Source organism: Xyrauchen texanus, chromosome 24, assembly GCF_025860055.1.
Source record: "Xyrauchen texanus isolate HMW12.3.18 chromosome 24, RBS_HiC_50CHRs, whole genome shotgun sequence".
NCBI lineage: Eukaryota > Metazoa > Chordata > Actinopteri > Cypriniformes > Catostomidae > Xyrauchen > Xyrauchen texanus.
In genome coordinates, this window is record NC_068299.1 from 21,891,681 (window position 1) to 21,911,758 (window position 20,078).

The 20,078-nt window shown below is 39.9% G+C and overlaps 1 pseudogene; it reads right to left on the reverse strand.

Moving 5' to 3' along the window:
- The window catches only part of LOC127617419 (LIM domain-binding protein 3-like), a 58,011-nt pseudogene extending 46,244 nt beyond the window's left edge, over positions 1–11,767 (reverse strand).
- Positions 11,768–20,078: the final 8,311 nt, after the last annotated feature.

Below are 20,078 nucleotides of genomic sequence, written 5' to 3' on the forward strand. Positions count from 1 at the left end.
TTCTACCAATAATCCACTTAGCAGTCCTTACTGTCCGTTGTGGTTTCCTTCTGTCTGATTTGGTGGCTGAACCAAACTAGACAGTTATAGATGTACAGAATACAGACTCAATGACAGCCGAGTAGAACTGTGTCAGCAGCTCCTGTGGTAGGTTGAACTTCCTCAGCTGGCGAAGGAAGTACAACCTCTGCTGAGCCTTCTTCACAATGGAATATATGTGGATGTCCCACTTCAGGTCCTGAGAGATGGTAGAGCCCAGGAACCTGAATAACTCCACTGTTGCCACAGTGCTGTTCAGGATGGTACTGGTATATGGTATATCAGGGATTTCTCCTGAAGTCCACAATCATCTCCACTGTTTTGAGCGTGTTCAGCTCAAGGTTGTTGTGACCGCACCAGACAGCCAGCTGATAAACCTCCCATCTGTGTGCAGACTCGTTACCATCACAAATCAGGGAGTTGACCATGGTGTCATCTGCAAACTTCAGGAGCTTGACAGTGGTGTCATTCATGTACAAGCAGTTGAACAGTGGAGATTGAATGCATGCCTGAGGAGCACCAGTGCTAATAGAGATGTGAGTTTCCCCAGTCTCAATAGCTGCTGCCTATCTGTCAGAAAGCTGGTGATCCATCGATAGATTGGGGTGGGCATGGACAGCTGGGCCAGTTTGGTTGAGTGACAACAGGCAAAGGATAATACAGTGCAATTAATGGTCAGCAAAATTTCATAATCGTAACAGCCCTAAAAGCCATTATAGCCATGTAGATTCAATCATTTCTTTGATTAGATTTGCAATATACAAAAGTAATATGTTTCTGTCCTGTTTACTTCACCTTCATCTGGGGCTTTTATTTTGACACAGGCAGTGCTGTCGTATTTACTTCAACTTTAAAAGGAGCTTTTATTTTTACACAGAAAAGGCAACTTTTATTTGACAGTTTACAATGTTCTGCACTTCCAGAAACACTGTAATCTCCTCTTGTGTTATTCTGTGCCGCATTTGTAAATGTGTATATCTTGTAGCGGTTACTAATGTTTGGAAGTGAACGAATGCTTGAACCTTTATTACTTTGATTTCACGGGTATTTTAGAGCTCCTTGGATTTCACAGAGCACGTGAACTGATCTGTGAGTGCAGCCATGCGCGAGCACACAGGTCAGCACGTAAACGGTTTGTTCTGAATTGCACACTGATCATATTTATTGGTCTTTAAAATCGCAGCCTCGCAGCCTTTTGTGGATTAATAATCACATATGACCAACTTGCCATTTTTATGTTATTTTGCAAAATTTTGCATCCCAGAAGGATTGTGAAACGAGTTTACTGATGCGCTCTTTATGAAACTTAATGGCCAAATAAAACTAAATGAATTAAAAGCTTATTCACGACATTGGTCAATTTTACATCGTCAGAAAGATTACGGTGATTATATCATTAATATTCTATACATCGCCCAGCCTGATCACGAATAACTGGTTTATGGATCAGGGGACTTTTTGTAAAACAACTCTTATTTATCTTAACAAACATGTTAGTAAATACATAAATATTTGGCTAATTTGAATATGCTTTCAGCAATCATAACAGTGCACTTTCAGCTCCATTAAAAACTTTATGTTGAAATCCAATCAGCAGAATTCTGCAGATTTCTCCCCCAAAAATCAGTGTAGCAAATGGTTAAAAATTCTGCAGATTTCTCATGCCAATTAGCATTCAGTCCATACACTGACATTACATTATGCCTAAGCTTAATATATACTAGAATAGAACACATTATTCCTTGATTTTAACAGAAGCAGCAACATTTCCAGTACTGTATCAGATATGTTGCCCTAAAATTTACAGTGAAGAGTCCAGCACTGAACTGGAATTCTCACAGGCTGATCAGTAGCACCCAGGCTGACTGTCTCCAGAGGCTGGTGAATAATATTCATATTCTAAAAATGTACAGATATCCTCCTTACATAATACTCACAGCAGATGTAAATCTATGTCTTGATTCAAATACAGAATAAATTAGCTCTTCCTGTCTCTTCATTTACAGCAGGCTCACATCTGTGAGGTATTTTTATAGAAAAGCCTCCTGTTGAGCTACCCTGGCAGCCAGAACAAAAGTGAGCGTTGGGTGCCACCTGTCACTCCAGTGACTGACTAGGTCCTGTGCTACTGGTCTTTTCCACTGGTGTGTAGGGAGACACTACAGACCTGCCACACACCTCTTGATTTAGATATTCTTAGTACCTGCTACAGTGGGCCAAAGGCTGTCAATGCTACAAATAAAAGGCCTAAAACTATGTCAGAAGATTCCATTGTGCTTTACGCTTACACTTACTATCAAGTGGTGTCCAAAATTTCAAGTAAGTGCAATATTTGCCCCATTGGGCTTGATTTTTTGAGGCATTTATATTTTTCTAAGGGCATATCATATTTCTATCCATATAAAAATATATTGTGCCATCCTATCACATCAAATATGTAAATTTAATGCATTAAATTCACTAATAACTACAATGAGAATGTATTACGTCTTACCTATAAAATTAAATCAACATCAACTCAATACAAGTATAAAAAGTCAGGAGAAGAATATAAAAAAATGTCAAAAGATGTTACACATTCGAAACAGATATATTCATAACAGGGGCATTTTTTGATCCAATATCTTGAATTTTAATGGCATTCAATCAATTTGTGGCAATTTTGCTCCCAGTATTTTTTAATTTATGATCCTTCTGTCAAGGGTGTTTCCATCACAGTCTGACTAACATTGTGGGCTACCTAGGATAGTGACAGGACAGACATTGTTCCTGACCATAGAGTATGTTGACAGAGATGGCAAAATTATGGAATGATTTTAATCTCAATATAATTAATGAATGCACACACAATTATGCATGTACTAGATACATTTTGTGAATGTATTTTACTAACCACAAACAAATGCCATTTGATTTGAATCTGTGGAATTCGGGATTGAATGATTGTGCAGCGATTTGTACAAATACAGACATGTTTGCAAATAAACATGTTCTATTCTACATTAATAAATCAAAAATTGCTCATGCAAAAATGAATCCGTGCATTTGTGGATCAGAAGACACGCGTGCATTTATTGACATCTTGTTCGAATCCATCGTGTTCGGTTCATTTGGATTTTGAGACTTCCTTTTCGCAGTTTACAGCATTCCACCCACACGTGCGCACACACACACACACACACACACACACACACACACACACACACACACACACACACACACACACACCTAACGAACAAGCCAGTGCTCTTCATTAACGTGAACACGATTCGTAAATGTGTGTCACTATACAATGAAACAAATGCTTTTCAACCGGTGTCTGTAGAATTAAGAATTACATAAATGTGCAGCAATTTGTACAAATAAAGTCATGTTTATGAGTATAAATGTTCTGCTTTGTATTAAAGTGTGACAATTTCCGCGTGCAAAAAGGAATCCATGCATTTGTGGATCAGGCGACACGCGAGTCGATTGTTCCTTGTTCGAGTCGATCCTGTTCGGATCATTTGGATTTTGAGACTTTCTTTCCGCACTTTCAGCATTGAGGATCCACACGCAACTGAAAGGCAAGGCAGGCAGCTACCACTAGATGGCAGTCGCAGAGAATTACAGAGTTGGCCTGCTCTGGTTTGAGAACAGGTGATAATGGACAATGTTCGCATTCTCCCAAAGAACCTTTAAAACATGGATAATACCATTTTAAACCAACAAGCTGGTTGGGTAAGTAACACTAATCTTTTTTTCTTTTTTTTCTTTTATTGCATACTGAAAAGAAGAAAAAAAAGTAACTTCCTAAAGACTAGCAAGTTAAAAACAATGTACATTTGACAGTGACGTGCGGTGATGTCTTAAAGAGGCTAGGCACTGAGTTATGAAAGCCAGATTACCTGATTTATTGTTTACGCTAATAATACGTAATAACAGTGAATGTTACGCACAAGCGCGGCATATCAAGAAATGTAAAAATCAGGATGAATTATTTGTCAATAAAATTAAAAAAAAAAAAATTAAAATCAGGATGTATATAGTTGTATGGGTGTATTTTCTCTCTCTCTCTCTCTCTCTCTCTCTCTCTCTCTCTCTGGGGCATGCTGGGAGTGTGTGAGAAGCTTGAGTGTTTGTTGGGAGCGAGTGTGTTTCTTTATCGTGCTTTTTCTAAATATATATATTTTTACTTTTTTCTTTTGTTCTTCCCTTCGTTTTTTCTTTTCTAGTTTTAGGTAGAGGTTAGAGAACGGTAAGGCGCGGTTTTCAAACCGCGTGCATCAGACAGACGCCGGTATGGAATCTGTTCCGGGTCAGCTCTATCACTCCGGCATGGATGCAGGTGTGTGCCAGAGCCTGGAGTGACAGTGGAGGATCTGCTCGTAGTTATCGGTGAGCAGATCGGTTTCGATAATATAGTGTCGGCATCACGAATGAATAAAGCGATTGTGGTATTTCTGAAATCTGAACCGCTAGTAAATCAGTTGACTGTGAGTGGGTTATGGGTTAAGGAAACGTTTGTTGCTGTTAGCCCGTTATCCGCTCCAGCAACTAAAATCACCATATCAAACGCGCCTCCGTTAGGTGTCGAATGAAGTGATTATGAAAGAGTTGCAGAGGTTCGGTAAGATCGTGAGTCCCGTAAAAATGATTCCCCTCGGGTGTAAAAATGCGGCACTCAAACATGTACTCTCTTTTAGACGTCAGCTCTATATGTTTCTCATTTCACCCACGCAGTACTCTTGAAGTTTCCTTCCGTGTGAATCACGGAGAAAACTCGTTCATGATTTATCGCGAGCACTGAGAGTTTGAAGTGTTTCGAGTGTGGTAATTTGGGCCATAAGCGTTTGGCGTGTACACATCGAGATGAGCAAAGGCCGTCCACATCTAGAGATGATACTGGAGCTGTTGAACATCACAATAATGCTGTAGTAGAGCAGAGTGTGGAACAAGATGAAGGAGTGATAGAGGAGGCGAAAAAGACAGGAGGAGGTGAGTGTCAATGCTGAAGGTGTGAATGATACTGATGCTATTGTACAGATTGGCTCACAGAATGCTGCTGATTCTGATATGATTGTGATGAATGATGGAAGAAAAGGAGTTTTAGAAGAGATAGTTGATGAGGGAGCTCAGGCAGGAGGCTCAGAGGAGAACATTGCTGATGAGGTAGAGGAGTGTTCACAGTTTACTGATGATGGCAGGAAAGAGGGTGAGCAGTGGTCAGATGGAGAGACTGATAATGATCTATACACTGTTGAAGAGATTAATGCTTTCTTAGATAAGACAAAAGGAAAATCTGGGGTTGAAATTGATGATTATTTCCCTGACATTGAAAAGTTTGTTAATTCTGTGATGAAGGTAAGAAAAACGAGTAGTTATGAAGAAATCTCACAACAAAAGAGGTTCCGTCTTAAAAAACATTTAACTGTTATAAGACAGGGTAAGAAAATAGGAAGAGAAAGAATAACGAGGGGAACAACAAAACTACTATGATGACTTTTAACTTTGCTTCTCTTTTCTGTTTTTTTCTCCTCTTCTCTTTAATGGAGTGTTTGAGGGTGGGATCTCTTAATATTAATGGGATGCGGGATGGGAGGAAGAATGTGATATTATCAGAAATTATTAAATTGAAGGATTTAAGTGTCACTTTCCTACAAGAGACCCATAGTACTCATAATAATGAAGTTGATTGGGGATTATGGTGGAAAGGAGACTATGTTTTGAGTCATGGGACTAATCTAAGTGCCGGTGTAGCTGTCCTTTTTTCCCCTTCTGTTAAAGCCAATATTATATCAAAAAATGAAGTGGAGCCAGGAAGGTGTTTAATAGTAAAGGCTGAAATTTGTAATTTAATTTTTTTGTTTGTGAATATCTATGCTCCTAACATTGGAGCGAAACGTTTACCATTTTTCACCAGGTTAGAAAGTATAATAAAGGAAGAAAAAGATGATGTTTTTATTGTTGTTGGAGGAGACTGGAACTGTACTCTTGATTTTACACTAGACAGAAATGGGGAGGAGCCTCATGCAGTGTCAGCCTCCTGTTTAGCTGGTGTTATACAAAAGTTACGGTTATTAGATGTGTGGAGAGAACATAATCCCTTACAAAGCAATATACATGGGTGAGAGTTTGTAAGGAAAATATTTCTGCTGCTCGTTTGGATCGTTTTTATTTGTCTTACAATATGAGAAATAGAGTCGTCAATGTAAATATCATTCCTAATGCTATTTCTGATCATAAATTCATTACTGTTGCAGTTTCTTTGGCAAAAACACACACAGAAGTTGTTATTGGCATTTTAATACAAAACTTTTGGAAGATAAACATTTTTGTGAAACTTTTAAATTGTTTTGGGAGACCTGGAAAACAGAAAAATGTCTTTTTGAAAGTATTATACAGTGGTGGGAGGTCGGGAAAGTGCATATTAGAGATTTTTGCCAAAAATATGCATCTCATTCCTCTTTTCAATTAAGAAAAACTTTGGAGTGGCTGGAAAGAGAGATTTGTGATATTGAAAAAAAATGACTGATAATGATGCTGATAATCTAAAAGAATTATGGACTGGAAAAAAAATCAAATAAGCTCAATTTTAAATGAAAGAGTTAAAGGAGCTCTCATAAGAAGCCGCTTTCTGACTGTAAAAGACATGGATGCTCCTACTACCTACTTCTTTAATCTGGAACGTAAAAAGAGCCAACAAAAACAGATGTACTCGTTGAAGGATGACAACGGACATGTGACCTCAGATCCGCTGGAGATGCGTAGACTTGCTGTGTCTTTTTACTCAAATTTGTACTCTGCTGAAAGTTCAGATGAACACTGCAGGAATGAGCTGCTCAAGGATCTTCCGGTCTTAACTGAAGAACAAAAGGCTTCTCTAGAGACTGAGCTTACTTTCGATGAAGTAACTTCGGCCGTAAAGGGTCTCTCTTCAGGTCGTACTCCAGGACTCGACGGACTTCCTGGTGAATTCTATAAATTCTTTTGGGACACTATTGGTGAAGACTATTTTAAAACATTGCAAAAATGCTTTTTGATGGAATTCTTCCAACAAGTTGTCAACGTGCTATTTTATCGTTGCTCCCAAAAAAGGGTGATTTGACACTTTTAAAGAACTGGAGGCCAGTAGCGATTTTATGCACTGAATACAAAATACTCTCTAAATGTTTGGCCAATAGACTGAATTTGGTGCTACAAGAACTTGTGCATAAGGATCAATCTTATTGTATAAAGAATAGATCCATTACAGATAATCTTCACCTAATAAGGGATGTCTTTGATTTTACCCACTGTAATGATGTAAATGTGGGTCTGCTATCTTTGGATCAAGAAAAGGCTTTTGACAGGGTTGACCATGTTTTTCTTTTTGATACTTTGAAGGCTTTTGGTTTTGGGGATAGTTTTATTTCAAAAATTAAACTCTTATATACTGAGGCAAAATGTATGATTAAAATGTCTAGTGGCTTGAGTATCCCTATAAATGTAAAAAGAGGTATCAGACAGGGCTGTCCTCTCTCAGGTCAACTGTACAGTATTGTAATCGAACCCTTTCTGTGTAAGTTGAGGAAAGAGTTAATGGGTCTAAAGGTTGACACTGCAATCTCGAATATTAAACTTTCCGCATACGCTGATGATGTCACTGTTATAATACGGGAACAAAATGACATTCAGATGCTTAAGGGGGCCTTAGAGTGTTATGGTAAAGCCTCCTCAGCAGTTGTAAATTGGGGTAAATGTGATGCTTTGTGGTGTGGAAAAGATGTTAAAGGTCCAGTACTTCCTGGTGGCTTACAGTGGGGAAGAGCAGGTTTTAAATACTTAGGGGTTTTTATAGGGACAGAAGAGTACAAAAGAAAAAACTGGGAGGGCCTAGTGGAGAAAGTGTGTGCTCGGTTGTCTAATTGGAAATGGTTGCTACCCCAGCTATCCTACAGGGGAGGGTACTGGTTTGTAACAATTTGGTTGCATCTTCGTTATGGCACAAAATGGCAATACTTGAACCTCCTGAAGATCTGGTAAGAGAAATTCAGCAGCAACTGGTGGAGTTTTTCTGGACAGGACATCATTGGTTGAAGGCAGCGGTTCTTTATCTACCCACACATGAAGGAGGCCAGGGGCTAATCGATGTCGCGACTAGAATAAAGGCCTTCAGAATCCAGACGGCACAGAGACTGCTGTATGGAGAAGAGGTGAGCTGGGCTGGAATTGCTTGTGCACTCATGAGGAGAGCGGGAAACATGGGTCTAGACCGTCATCTTTTCCTTATGGAAATTAATAAACTGGACCTTTCTGGACTGAGCTCCTTTTATAGATCAATTTTAAGATCATGGACACTTTTTAGGTCTGCACGGAGTGGAGACGGGACACAGAAATTATGGCTGACAGAAGAACCGCTATTGTTTAATCTTGAATTAGACTTGGACATTTCTAAATCAGACACCCTCAGAAAAGCCATGTGGGAAGCAAAAATTGCAAAGATTGGACATTTAATGGAAAGACAAAAATGGATAACTGCAGAAAGTTTGGCTTTTAAATTGGGACTAAGATCAATCAGATTAGCACAGAAAGTGTTGGATCAGATTTTAGAGTCTCTGCCACAGGATTATAGACTGGCACTAGAAACCTTTGAAGAGGAGGTGGACAAATGTGTGTTTCCAGAGCTGAGTGTCTCTGCTGAGGCTGGGACATGGCAAGAAAAGGAGGGTTGCTTGCTATCCTTTAAGACACCACAGCTGGTTCTGTTTCGAGATGCTGGAAAGAAAGACATTTATACCTTATGTGTTAAAATACGGCATCTCAAATCACTAGAGAGTGTCAAAGAGTCAAAATGGCAGGAGATGTTTGGGCTGGGCGCTTCCCTAAAGGTAGCTGGCGGTCCGTGTACAAACCACCCCTTGAGAAGCGATCTGGAGATCTGCAGTGGAGAATTGTACATGGGATTATAGCTACTGAACAGACACAGAGCACATTTTGACCCACAGGCAGGGAGGGGTTGTCCTTTATGTGGAGAAGAGGAAACAGTTTTTCATTTGTTTTTAGAATGTGAAAGGCTTCAACACCTTTTAATAGATTGGAAGAGTGGTGTAATACTCTGGGGAAGTTTTTACACCGACTTTTTTCATTTATGGACCAAAATATAGAAGTAATAGAAAGGAAGTTCATGTTTTGATCAATTTTTTATTTGGGCAGGCAAAATTGGCCATATGGTTGTCACGGAAAAAGCTGTTGAGTGGTGATGCATCAACTGATTTGGTGTCCATTTTAAAGGGTTTACTAAAATCTCGCATTAAAATTGAATTTACTTTCTATAAATTGGTCGGAGACATGGAAATGTTTAAATATAAATGGGGGGTTAATCAATGTATTTGTGATGTTGATAATGATGGTTGCTTGGAATTGTATATTTAAGTGTATCTGTGTTTGGAACGTATTTATTTATTTATTTATATGTATATATAATAATTTTTTTTTTTTTTTAAATCTAAATCTTGTAAAATTTGTTAATGTGAAAAATTAACGCTTTTAAAAAAAAAAAAAAAAAAAAATACACATATATATATATTTTTGGCAAATAAATAGACCCCTTAAAAGTCTCTCTCTCTCTCTCTCTTCTCTCTCTCTCTCTCTCGAAATGTATGTATTTTATATATGTGTTATATATACGATTTTGTTAATATATCTTCATTAGATATTACTATACAAAATTCAGTAGTCAAAACACAGAACATATAACAGAACATAAGTTGTTTATTTTTTACAACATTAAGTGCTTATTTTTTTTTATGTGCAATCTTCATCTTTATAACAGAAGATACAATACAACAATTCTTTACCTTTTCATTGTGGTAGGTTATATACAGCTTCCTTTGCTCGTCAAGTGCAAGGTCGATCCGAGATTTTCCAAAGGTTTTCAGTGTAATTTGACACTGGATGTGAGCTGACGACTTTTCAAGCTTGGTTAAAGCTGCGGGCAGGTTGTTCAAATCACAATATCCCGCTGAAGTCCAAACAGTCTGACTGGTTGAAAAAAGCAGGCAGGGATAGCAGTACAGCCGCTGATTGTTAGCACAGCCACATAGCCAATCTTTTCTTACATACCAATCAGTTTGAAATGATCGGATAATTTTTTGTGCCCTTTTGCTGTACTAGTCAATCTAAGGCTGGCGTAGACCTCCCTCTTGCAATTAACTCATATTTGGAATTAAAAGTCATTTGTTTGTGGTTAGTAAAATACATTCACAAAATGTATCTAGTACATGCATAATTGTGTGTGCACTCATTAATAATGAGATTAATATCATTCCATACAAAATGACAGTGCATCATCTTTGTGTGGTCATCATCATCTGTGCTTGAACAATTTATACAAGAGGATCTATTTTTCAAGGCTCTCTAATGTCAGCATCATACTTGAGCAGTCAATCTGTACTCTCTAGACATCTGAGAATAGGACGGTGCACATGGACAGTGTTCTTCTCTGAAGACACACACACACACACACACACACACACACACACACACACACACACACACACACACACACACACACACACACACACACACACACACACACACACACACACACACACACACACACACACACACACACACACACACACACACACACACACACACACACACACACACACACACACAGAATTTGCTGTTCAAGTGTTAGTCATCAGACTTAATGTCACATACTCAATAATAAATGCAGAACAAGGATGAATCGGACTTGTGTCATGAACTAAAAAGAACACATTATGATCAGTACTGTACATCTTAACTGTAAATATGGATTTATAGTGTTTTATGGTCTGTGGTCAGCATTGTATAAAGACTTTATTAAATTAGGCAAGAAAGTCAGTTCACAAAATCTAACAGTGCAGAATGGCACACCTAAAAAATAATATTAATCACTCTCAGATGGAGATCCATAGATCCACAAAGGCTACCGCTCCTTTATACAATGAACAAAGCACACGTCAAATCCAAATTTCCAAATAAAGAGGAATAAGAACAGCATACATAAAAACAACTGTCATTAATACATCAGCACATTAATCCACAGGATCATACTGAGGCAAAGGCAACAATGTATGAACGAATGATTGAACATCAATCATAACATCATAAATACGGGTCACATGATAGCAATACTGTCAGGAATCTTATGATAGGTCTCAAAAGAGAGTGAATTTGCTTGGGAAAGTCAGATTTTTGTAGACTTTGAATATTGGAGTGTAATACCCAAGCGGAGTCCCTCTTATTCAGCAAGAGACCAGGCATAATCACTCATGAAAGTTTCAATAAAACCTATTAGACCTAATCTGCAGGGAGTCCGATTTTGAATAAAGTGTGCTGAACTAATGAATCACTGAGTGTTTGGCCCAGATTTTGTGGTCTTACCCTAGAGACGGTGAGGGGCATGTTGAAGTCCTTGCCTCCTTGCAACCGGAAGCCCCAGGGCGAAGGTCCAGAGAGTGCCACGTTGTAAGTATTCATTGTACAAAAAAGTCTGTATATTTTTTACTCAACTGAATTTCTCCAAACAGACAGGGAAAATTGATTTGGTGGCAGGGCACGTGCCAAAAAGCCTCTGAAAGAAGAAGAAAAAAGGTTGTAAAACAAAGCCAACACTCACTCCCCCCAAAAAGCAGGTGCACTACAAGGCCAAGGCCCAAACTGCAACTAACGCAAAATGACTTGAGCAACAGAGAAGAGCAAGCCAAAGTAAAGGGAGTCTTGCCTGCTCAGATGAGCTGGAAAGACAGCCTAAGAATAGCTGCCCCTCTGCAGAGTGATAGCACTTTGGTATTGTGGGGAGGGGGAGAATGGGGTACTTATATGGCATGTAAGGGGACACCCAGAATGCCAGGCCTCCCATGATTCACAGGGCTAATATAGCCCCCTCTCAGACTAAAAGTTTTTTCTAGACTCCTTTCTTCTAGGGTGCCTTATTTATCTATACACTAAGGACCATTTTGAGGCCAGTCTAGGGATACTGATCATATTATAACTGAATTAATATTCTCATACATTTTGGTAATACAGTATTCCAAGTGTCAAAATGTATGAGAGTCCAATTGTATGTGAGACCAATTCCCTGCAAGTGCAAACTTAGGGGCCGTTCAGACATAAATGTTCTTGTGCTAAAAAAAGCTAGGCATAGAGCAACAAATATATAAGAACACAGGTGTCTTGAGATGCATTTTTAAAAATGCAAATATATTTTTTTTACTTGACATAGCATTTAAAAACATGGCGCTTCTGTGCGAGACGCTGGAAAACAACAGAGAGACAATGCCACAGTCAAAGGTTACTTCTGAAATGTACAGTAATTTTTAATCAGTACAAGATTACATGACCAAAATTGTAATCGGTAACTTAACATGTTGTATTACATGTTTTTGGTATTATAATCTAATCACTTTCGGATAACTTCTGACCTAACTATTTGTTTATTTGATGCCACATGCCTGTGAGTAGGACAGTCTTATTGAACACCTTTTTGACATATAAATACAAAGTATAGGCCTATACTTTGAAATATACAGTATTTCATCCTTTATTACCAACAAAAAAGATTGGAAGACTTTCCAAACATATCAGCATTAGGTTGATTTTAAATGAAAAAAATTCAGATACAGTTAAAAAAAAAAAAGTGTAGCCTGATTCCCAGATGAATCACTCAAGCGCAGTTCTTTTGTATCTACACAGCAAAACATACAGCACTACCTCCCAAACTAATGACTCCTATAAGACATTTATTTTTAGGGGATATCTTATGCATTTAAAATCTTGTCTGACTTTAAATTTACCAATAATTGTTATGTTTACTAAGGCTTGTGAGACTTAAATCAGTGTAATTAGGCCTACTAAATGGTTGTTGAAATGACTAGGTGTCATTTATTAAAGATAAACATTATGAGTTTTGTAGTAATTAGTGGTGTTTTACAAAAATGTAAAATATATTCATTAATCTATGTAAACACCTTTTGCAAGATTCTGTTCTGTTAATATATAAAGATCTCATCACTTTGTAACAGACTGCTAAGGGCAGTAAATTCAATATTAATATTGCATTTATTATTTCCAAATATGTCTTCCTTAAAAGTACTAAAAGAATCGTTATTGAAACCGACAAGGAACCAGAAACGTTCAGAGCAATCGGAACCAGAGCCGTTAAATTCCTTGCGATTACCACCCTGCTTAATGAAAGGTTGGAGTTAATTGGCAGGCTCTGTGGACACAAACAAGCTTATCTCATGCATACATAATGCTTCCTGGGATAGCCTAATGGAACTGTGCCACCTGTTTGAATTAAGTGGCTATCAATTATCTCCAGTATATTCGAATTTTAACATAGCTCCATGAATAAAATAACCATGAAAGAGACAATGTTCTCATTTTCTTAACTGCATACTCAAATGTTGAATGGCATTTACAACAAGATAATGGTCTCCTGAACATTCAAATGCATCGTCCACTATAGGGGTTTTGTTTGTGAGCTTCAGGAACAGAACCTCACATCCCAGCTTTAGACAAAGAGCGAGTGCCAGTGAGAAAGGCCTGATATGCTCTCATTGCTCTCAGAGAATAGAGATAAGAGGACTTCTCGTGAACCAGCACTCTCTCCTGCCATCACGCAGTCTGCAATGAGACATCAGAGTGATGATAACCACTTGAGAACTTGCCTGCTGACTCTGCCTAATTTGGGAGAACTCCAGTTAGTAGCTAAGTTTAGCCCTCTTCGTCAACAGAAGAATTTGAAGTAATACTCCACATAACTGTTAAAGTTCAAACAAACAATCAAGCCTTCAGAGATGGCATTTCAGAGAACAAGCCATGCCAATGCTGGACAGTGTGTGGCATTGCTCCAATATGGTGCTTGTCATTACAAGCTATAATTTCTTAGCACTTCTTGGTTGCAGCGTAAGACTCAACACGTGTACTCAAAATGCTTGATATATCCTTATTTCCCATGTTGAACAGTGAGGAGACATTAAATGTCAAGCATTAAATTGGTTCAAATCTTATCTAGATGATAGAACATTTTCAGTACTGAGGGTTTCTTTTCACCTCAAGGCTCCATTCTTGCCCCCATATTGTTCTCAATATATATGCTTCCTTTGGGATCGATTTTTAACAAGCACAGAGTGACGTTTCACTGTTACACAAACGACACTCAAATATATTTGCCCCTGAAAAACAATTACAAAAATAGTATTATGTCCTTAACCGCCTGTTTGCTAGACATTAAAAAATGGACGTCAAAAAACTTTCTAAATTTAAATGAGAGGCTATTGTGTTTGGACCCCCTGGCAGCACAGGCAGCATAAACCATGCTCCAGATGAGTTCGCATCCTACGTAAAACCATCAGTGAAAAACTTGTCATATTGGGTATCAATTCTGAAATTCGATAAATAGATAAATGCAGTGGTCAAATAAAGTTTCTTTCAATTAAGGCTCTTGGCTAAAGTCAAGAGTTTTTTTTATAATTTAAAGAGTTTAAGAGAGTAATACATGCTTTCGTTTCCTCTCATCTAGACTACTGCAATTCACTGTACACAGGAATAAACACATCTTCCTTTAATGGACTACAAATGGATCAAAATGCAGCTGCTAGACTTTTAACTAGCACTCAGAAATATGAACATATCACCCTTGTTCTACTTTCTTTGCACTGGTTGCCATTCCATTACAGAATTTATTTAAGCATTTTGTTATTCTTTTTAAAGCCTTTTTAAAACGGATTGGCACCAATTTATCTTTCCGATCTCCTGAACATTAGTTCAAAGCCTAGATGCCTGAGAACGTCACACAAGAAATTCTTGATGATAACCATAAATCAAGACGAAAGTCAAGGGGTAATCATGCGTTTGCAGTTGTAGGTCCAAAAGTACTAAACTTCTAAATTAAAAACCTACCTTCTTGAGCTGGCTTACAAATAATCTCACAGTCTATCCTTGGTCGACGTAGCATGTGATGGGATGTCTTTCTCATTTATATATTAATGTATTTATATATTTTATATTGATGGTCTTAAATAATTGTTTTAAGTATTTTTTATGTTATGTTCATTTTGCTGATGTTGTACAACACAACCAGTGTTGTTTTTATTTGTGGTCTATAAATACATGATTGATTGATTGACATTACAAGACTCCACAGCCTTCACTTTATTACTGGCCAATCCGTTTATTACAGTTATAACTTTTAGTTTCGGTTCAACTGCTGTTATATCAGGATTAATGTCAACCTACTCAAGTGACAGTGGCCACTGTAGATGGTTCTCTTTTGAATAATGTTGTCAATTTCATGGGTTCTTGCTGTTTACAGAAATGCCCATAGTGGATACTGACTGTTTAGAACAAAAGCTGTTCAGAGAGGGGTTCCAACTACAATAATCCAACTTGAACCATTGTAGACTGTTCCTTTGATTTCAGGTTAGTTGTACAAAGCATGCAAGCAGATAAAGTTGATGTAGGGGAATATGCTGTGCCTTTACTGACCGTTTTCAAACAGTCAACAGTAGGCTAATAACTTGTTGAATTGTTAAGTTGAGAGCTTTGGGAAATACACAATTACACAAAAATGATTAACACACCTAATTATCCGCTGGCTTCCATTTGTTAGGTGAATACACATGACCAAGGCCATGGCCAAAGCAGGGGTAACTGGGAATGTTGTCCACCCACCCACACACACACCACACACACACACACCCACACACACACACACCCACACCCACACCCACACACACACACACTTGTCATTAATAAAAGTCAAATCAATAAATTACAGTACCAGTGTCTACAGCCCTCCTTCCACCTTATGGCTTGTATCCAACCTCAATCAAAGTGCTTTTTTAAAACGTGCACCTTGCACAATGGTTACACTTACCTACACACATGCAGCTGCTGCAAAATGTTAAACATAAATATAAAATATTGAGAATTTATTTGGACTCATTGATCAGACACAAACATGCTATAAACATATGCAAACAGATGTCTTATGCGAAAACTACACACAACATGAATCATGACACTGTCAAACAACATGAGCATCATTGACTTCAGCCAAGCGACAAATCCAAAAGATACAACAAAAACAATAGCAGACAAGCAACTTATCAATTTAACTCGCAATAAGCTATAATTAAATGAATTATTCAGTAGGTAAGGAGGACGAGTATACATACAGTGATAACTAAAAGCAGATGCATTCATTACTGTTTTGCTGCAGCCTCTAAACGTCTAGAGCACGGTGTAACTCCTTCCTGTAAACCTGTTGCGCCTGTGTCTTTACAACAAATCATCAAAGGCAAACCCATTCTGAAAGTTTTGGTTCAACTTACATTGCATAGTAAAAGTTGGTTTCTACAGACAGCCGCAACACCTATCTTTGCGAGTCGTTCCGTTCCCCCCGAGGCGAGCGCAGTCACTCAAGCGGCACGCCAGATCCCTGGAATCCCTGCTGGAAGTAATCACAAGGGACGCGAATTTATTAGTCCTACTATGGTGAAGGCTCACCTCATTAATATTAGTAAATGAACGAAGAGTTCACCCAGCAGGGCAAGCTGATTTGCTGATAGGCAGACGTTGGGAAGTGGGCGGAAATGAGCTGGCGAATTAACGAATCGTTCCTTGGTGAATGTTTTCCTCATGAATAGCAATTAATTTTTCGTGAACGAACATTGTCTTGCGGTTACTAAGCAACGCCTGCATGACCTAATTAATAATCATGAGCCTTCGGCATAGTATGATTCATAATTTCGCACACGGGACAGGGGGCGGAGAGTGAGGGATTTTCATTAGAGAAGAATTATTAAAGCCACAGACATCCCTCGAGGGCCCTTGCCAAGAGTTTTAAAAATGAATCAGTGCAAATGCTGTATCTGTGATATATTACGATTTTCAGTCTTTCAATGGCACAGACAATCTTAAGGTTTCAGGACTCTTTGTATAATTATCTAAACTTAATTATAAACCTTTGGGTTATTCTTATTAACTTTTTTGATTCGTTTGAATTAAATGCAGGTGATTTAATTGAGTTTAAATAAATATGTCATCCAAAAATAAAAATGTCATCATAATTTACACACTCGCATGTCATTTCAAACCCTTATGACTTTCTTTTTCTCTGAACTCAAAAGGAGATGCTCCCTTTACAAAAAGCTTCACTATGATGCTGCGCTTTGCTAAGCGCTTTTGGGAACAATCCTGCATTGTGACCAGCTGTGAATATGTGTGTAACACGTCAATGAACATTGACCGGAATTTATAGCCTCGGCTGGTGATATCATTAGATGCACCTGTGGCCAGGCTATAAATAGACGTGTCACCAGCGTGTTGTCAGATCCGTTTTCTTCAGAGCAAACTGTGCTGTGTGTCTCATAAGCCTGTCAGAAACTTTCTTTCCTATGCTAGGATTTAGAATTTGTTAGGCAGTGCGCAGTGAGCCTTTTCTCCTTTCCCTCTTTCTATATATATATATATATATATATATATATATATATATATAAATAGAAAAGAAAAAGGTGTAAAAATGTCGGAGAAGCAAAGCAAACGATGCGTGTTTCCCTGTCAAAGTTCTATGACTGTCAGGGACACGCATCAGTTTTGTTTTGTTTGTTTGGGGAAGAGCATGCTGCTCTCATGTTGGGGCAGGGCGAGTGCGCGCATTGCGACCTACTTTCAGGCAAAATGCTTTGCGCTCGCCTCGCTTACTTCCAGGAGTCAGCGCCCACACTTTCATCACACCATCCACTTCGGCCCTCCCGATACCCTCACGAAACCTCTTCACTCCCGCCGCCTTTGGTGTTTCGGGTGACAGAAGCTTCCAACAAAGAGTTGGGTGTACCGTTGCTTCCTGCCTTTATCCAGGACGCGGAACACTCGACATCCCCTCAACAGGAAGTGTCGAAATTGATACCCATCTCAGAGAACCTGGCAGCGTGAAAACTTCTGCCAGGCATTTTTATGTGGGTTCTGAACACAGTAGAAAGAGGCTACAGAATTCAATTCCCACTACCGTGAAACCGGAGCAGACACCTCTACTGTGGAAAGAGCTGCAAAATCTCTTGGTCAAAGGGGCCATGAACGTGTTCCCCTTCCAGAGAAAGAGCCAGGCCATTACAGCAGATACTCCCTGGTCCCCAAGAAGGGGGGTGCATCCGATTATATATCTTTGAGGCTTGAACCGCTCGGTCAGGGTGTTCAAGTTCAAGATGCTAACTGTCAAGACTGTCGTGTCTCAGATCCAACATTATGATTGTCTGACCACGATCGATCTCATGGACGCATATTTCCCTATTGGAATTCTGCCACAGCACAGGAAGTTCCTGAGGTTCGCTTTCGGGGACGAAGCCTTCCAGTATCGGGTTCTTTCATTCGGCCTAGCCCTATCACCCCGCACATTCATGAAATGCATGGATGCAGCACTGGCTCCTTCGCAACTCCGGGGCATTGACGACTGGCTGATCTTAGCTCAGCTCCAAGAACTGGCAGTTCAGCACAGGGATATTGTCTTAGCTCATCTGGTTTCTCCGGGTCTGAGACTCAACGTCAAAGCGCGTTCTCTCTCCCACCCGGGAATCACCTATCTGGGGGTTATATGGAATTCGATCACGATGCGGGCACAGTTGTCTCCCGCTCGTATCACGTCCATTCAGAACACCCTGAGCAAACTCAGGCTAGGTCAAGGTTACACTGTTCACCAGTATCAACAAATACTAGGTCTCATGGCGTCTGCGTCCACGGTGATCCCTTTGGGCCTGCTCCATCTGAGATCTTTCCAGCTGTGGCTAAAAGCCAGGGGATTTCATCCAAGGGCCAGTTAGCTTGGGTCCCATTCTAGGTGCGTCTCCTCATCGCAGGCTGCTATTGACAGATGTCTCCCTGACGGGCTGGGTAGCGGTCTTAAGTGGTCATCCAGCTCAAGGGGATGGGAGGGTCGTCACCGCGGCTGTCACAGTAACTGTCTCGAATTGATGGTGGTATTTCTGGCCCTGAAATACTTCCTCCAGAGGCTACCATGTCTTGGTGCGGGTGGGCAATACAGCAGGAGTCTCTTACATAAACCATCAAGGGGGTCCACGTTCACGTCAGCTAAATTTCTGGCACGTCGGATTCTCCTTGGGGCCCAAGGCAAGCCCCTGTCACTCAGGGCAGTTTATATCCCTGGATGCCCATATGTGGGAGCAGATTTACTGTCCAGACAGAAATACCGATGGGTGAGTGGAAACTCCACCCCTAGGTAGTGGAACAAATCTGGGTGAGATTTTACAGGGTAGAAGAGGACCTCTTCGCCTCTATGAACGGCGCAATGTCTCCTCTACTTCTCCCTGAGTTACCCAGCCCCCCTGGGTCTGGACGTGATGGCGCATACATGGCCCTGAATGCGTCTGTATGCGTTTTTCCCCAGTTTCTCTGCTCCTGGGAGTCTTGGCCAGAGTTCGCCAGCAAGGGTCTTGCCTCTTACTGATAGCGCCACGCGGGCCGAACAGGGTATGGTTCTCGGAGCTAATATCTCTCCTCGACGGCTCACCTTGTGCGATTCCGGACAGGAGGGACCTTCTGTCTCAGGCGCAGGGGACAATATTTCATCCCCGGCCCAAATTGTGGAAACTTCATGTTTGGCCCCTGAAGGGTACTAACTGAGGGACACAGGGCTGTCACCTGAGGTTATCGAGACCATTCTTAGTGCTAGGGCTCCCTCTACCAGAAGAATCTACACCAATAAATGGGGTGTCTTCGAAAAGTGGTGCAGTTCACATGGTGCAGATCCAGTTAACTGCCAAATTGTTTCAGTTCTGGACTTTCTGCAGGAAAAACTGCCAGCAGGCATATGCCCCACTACTCTCAGGGTTTATGTGGCCGCCATTTCGGCTTGCCACCCCTTGATGGACGGGGTGCCTTTGGGGAGGCATCCTCTACTCTCTCGCTTCATTCGTGGAGCCATGCGACTGAGGCCTCCTGTTAGGACCAGAACTCCTTCATGGGACTTAGTAATAGTCCTGGAGGGTCTGGTTGAGACCCCCTTTGAA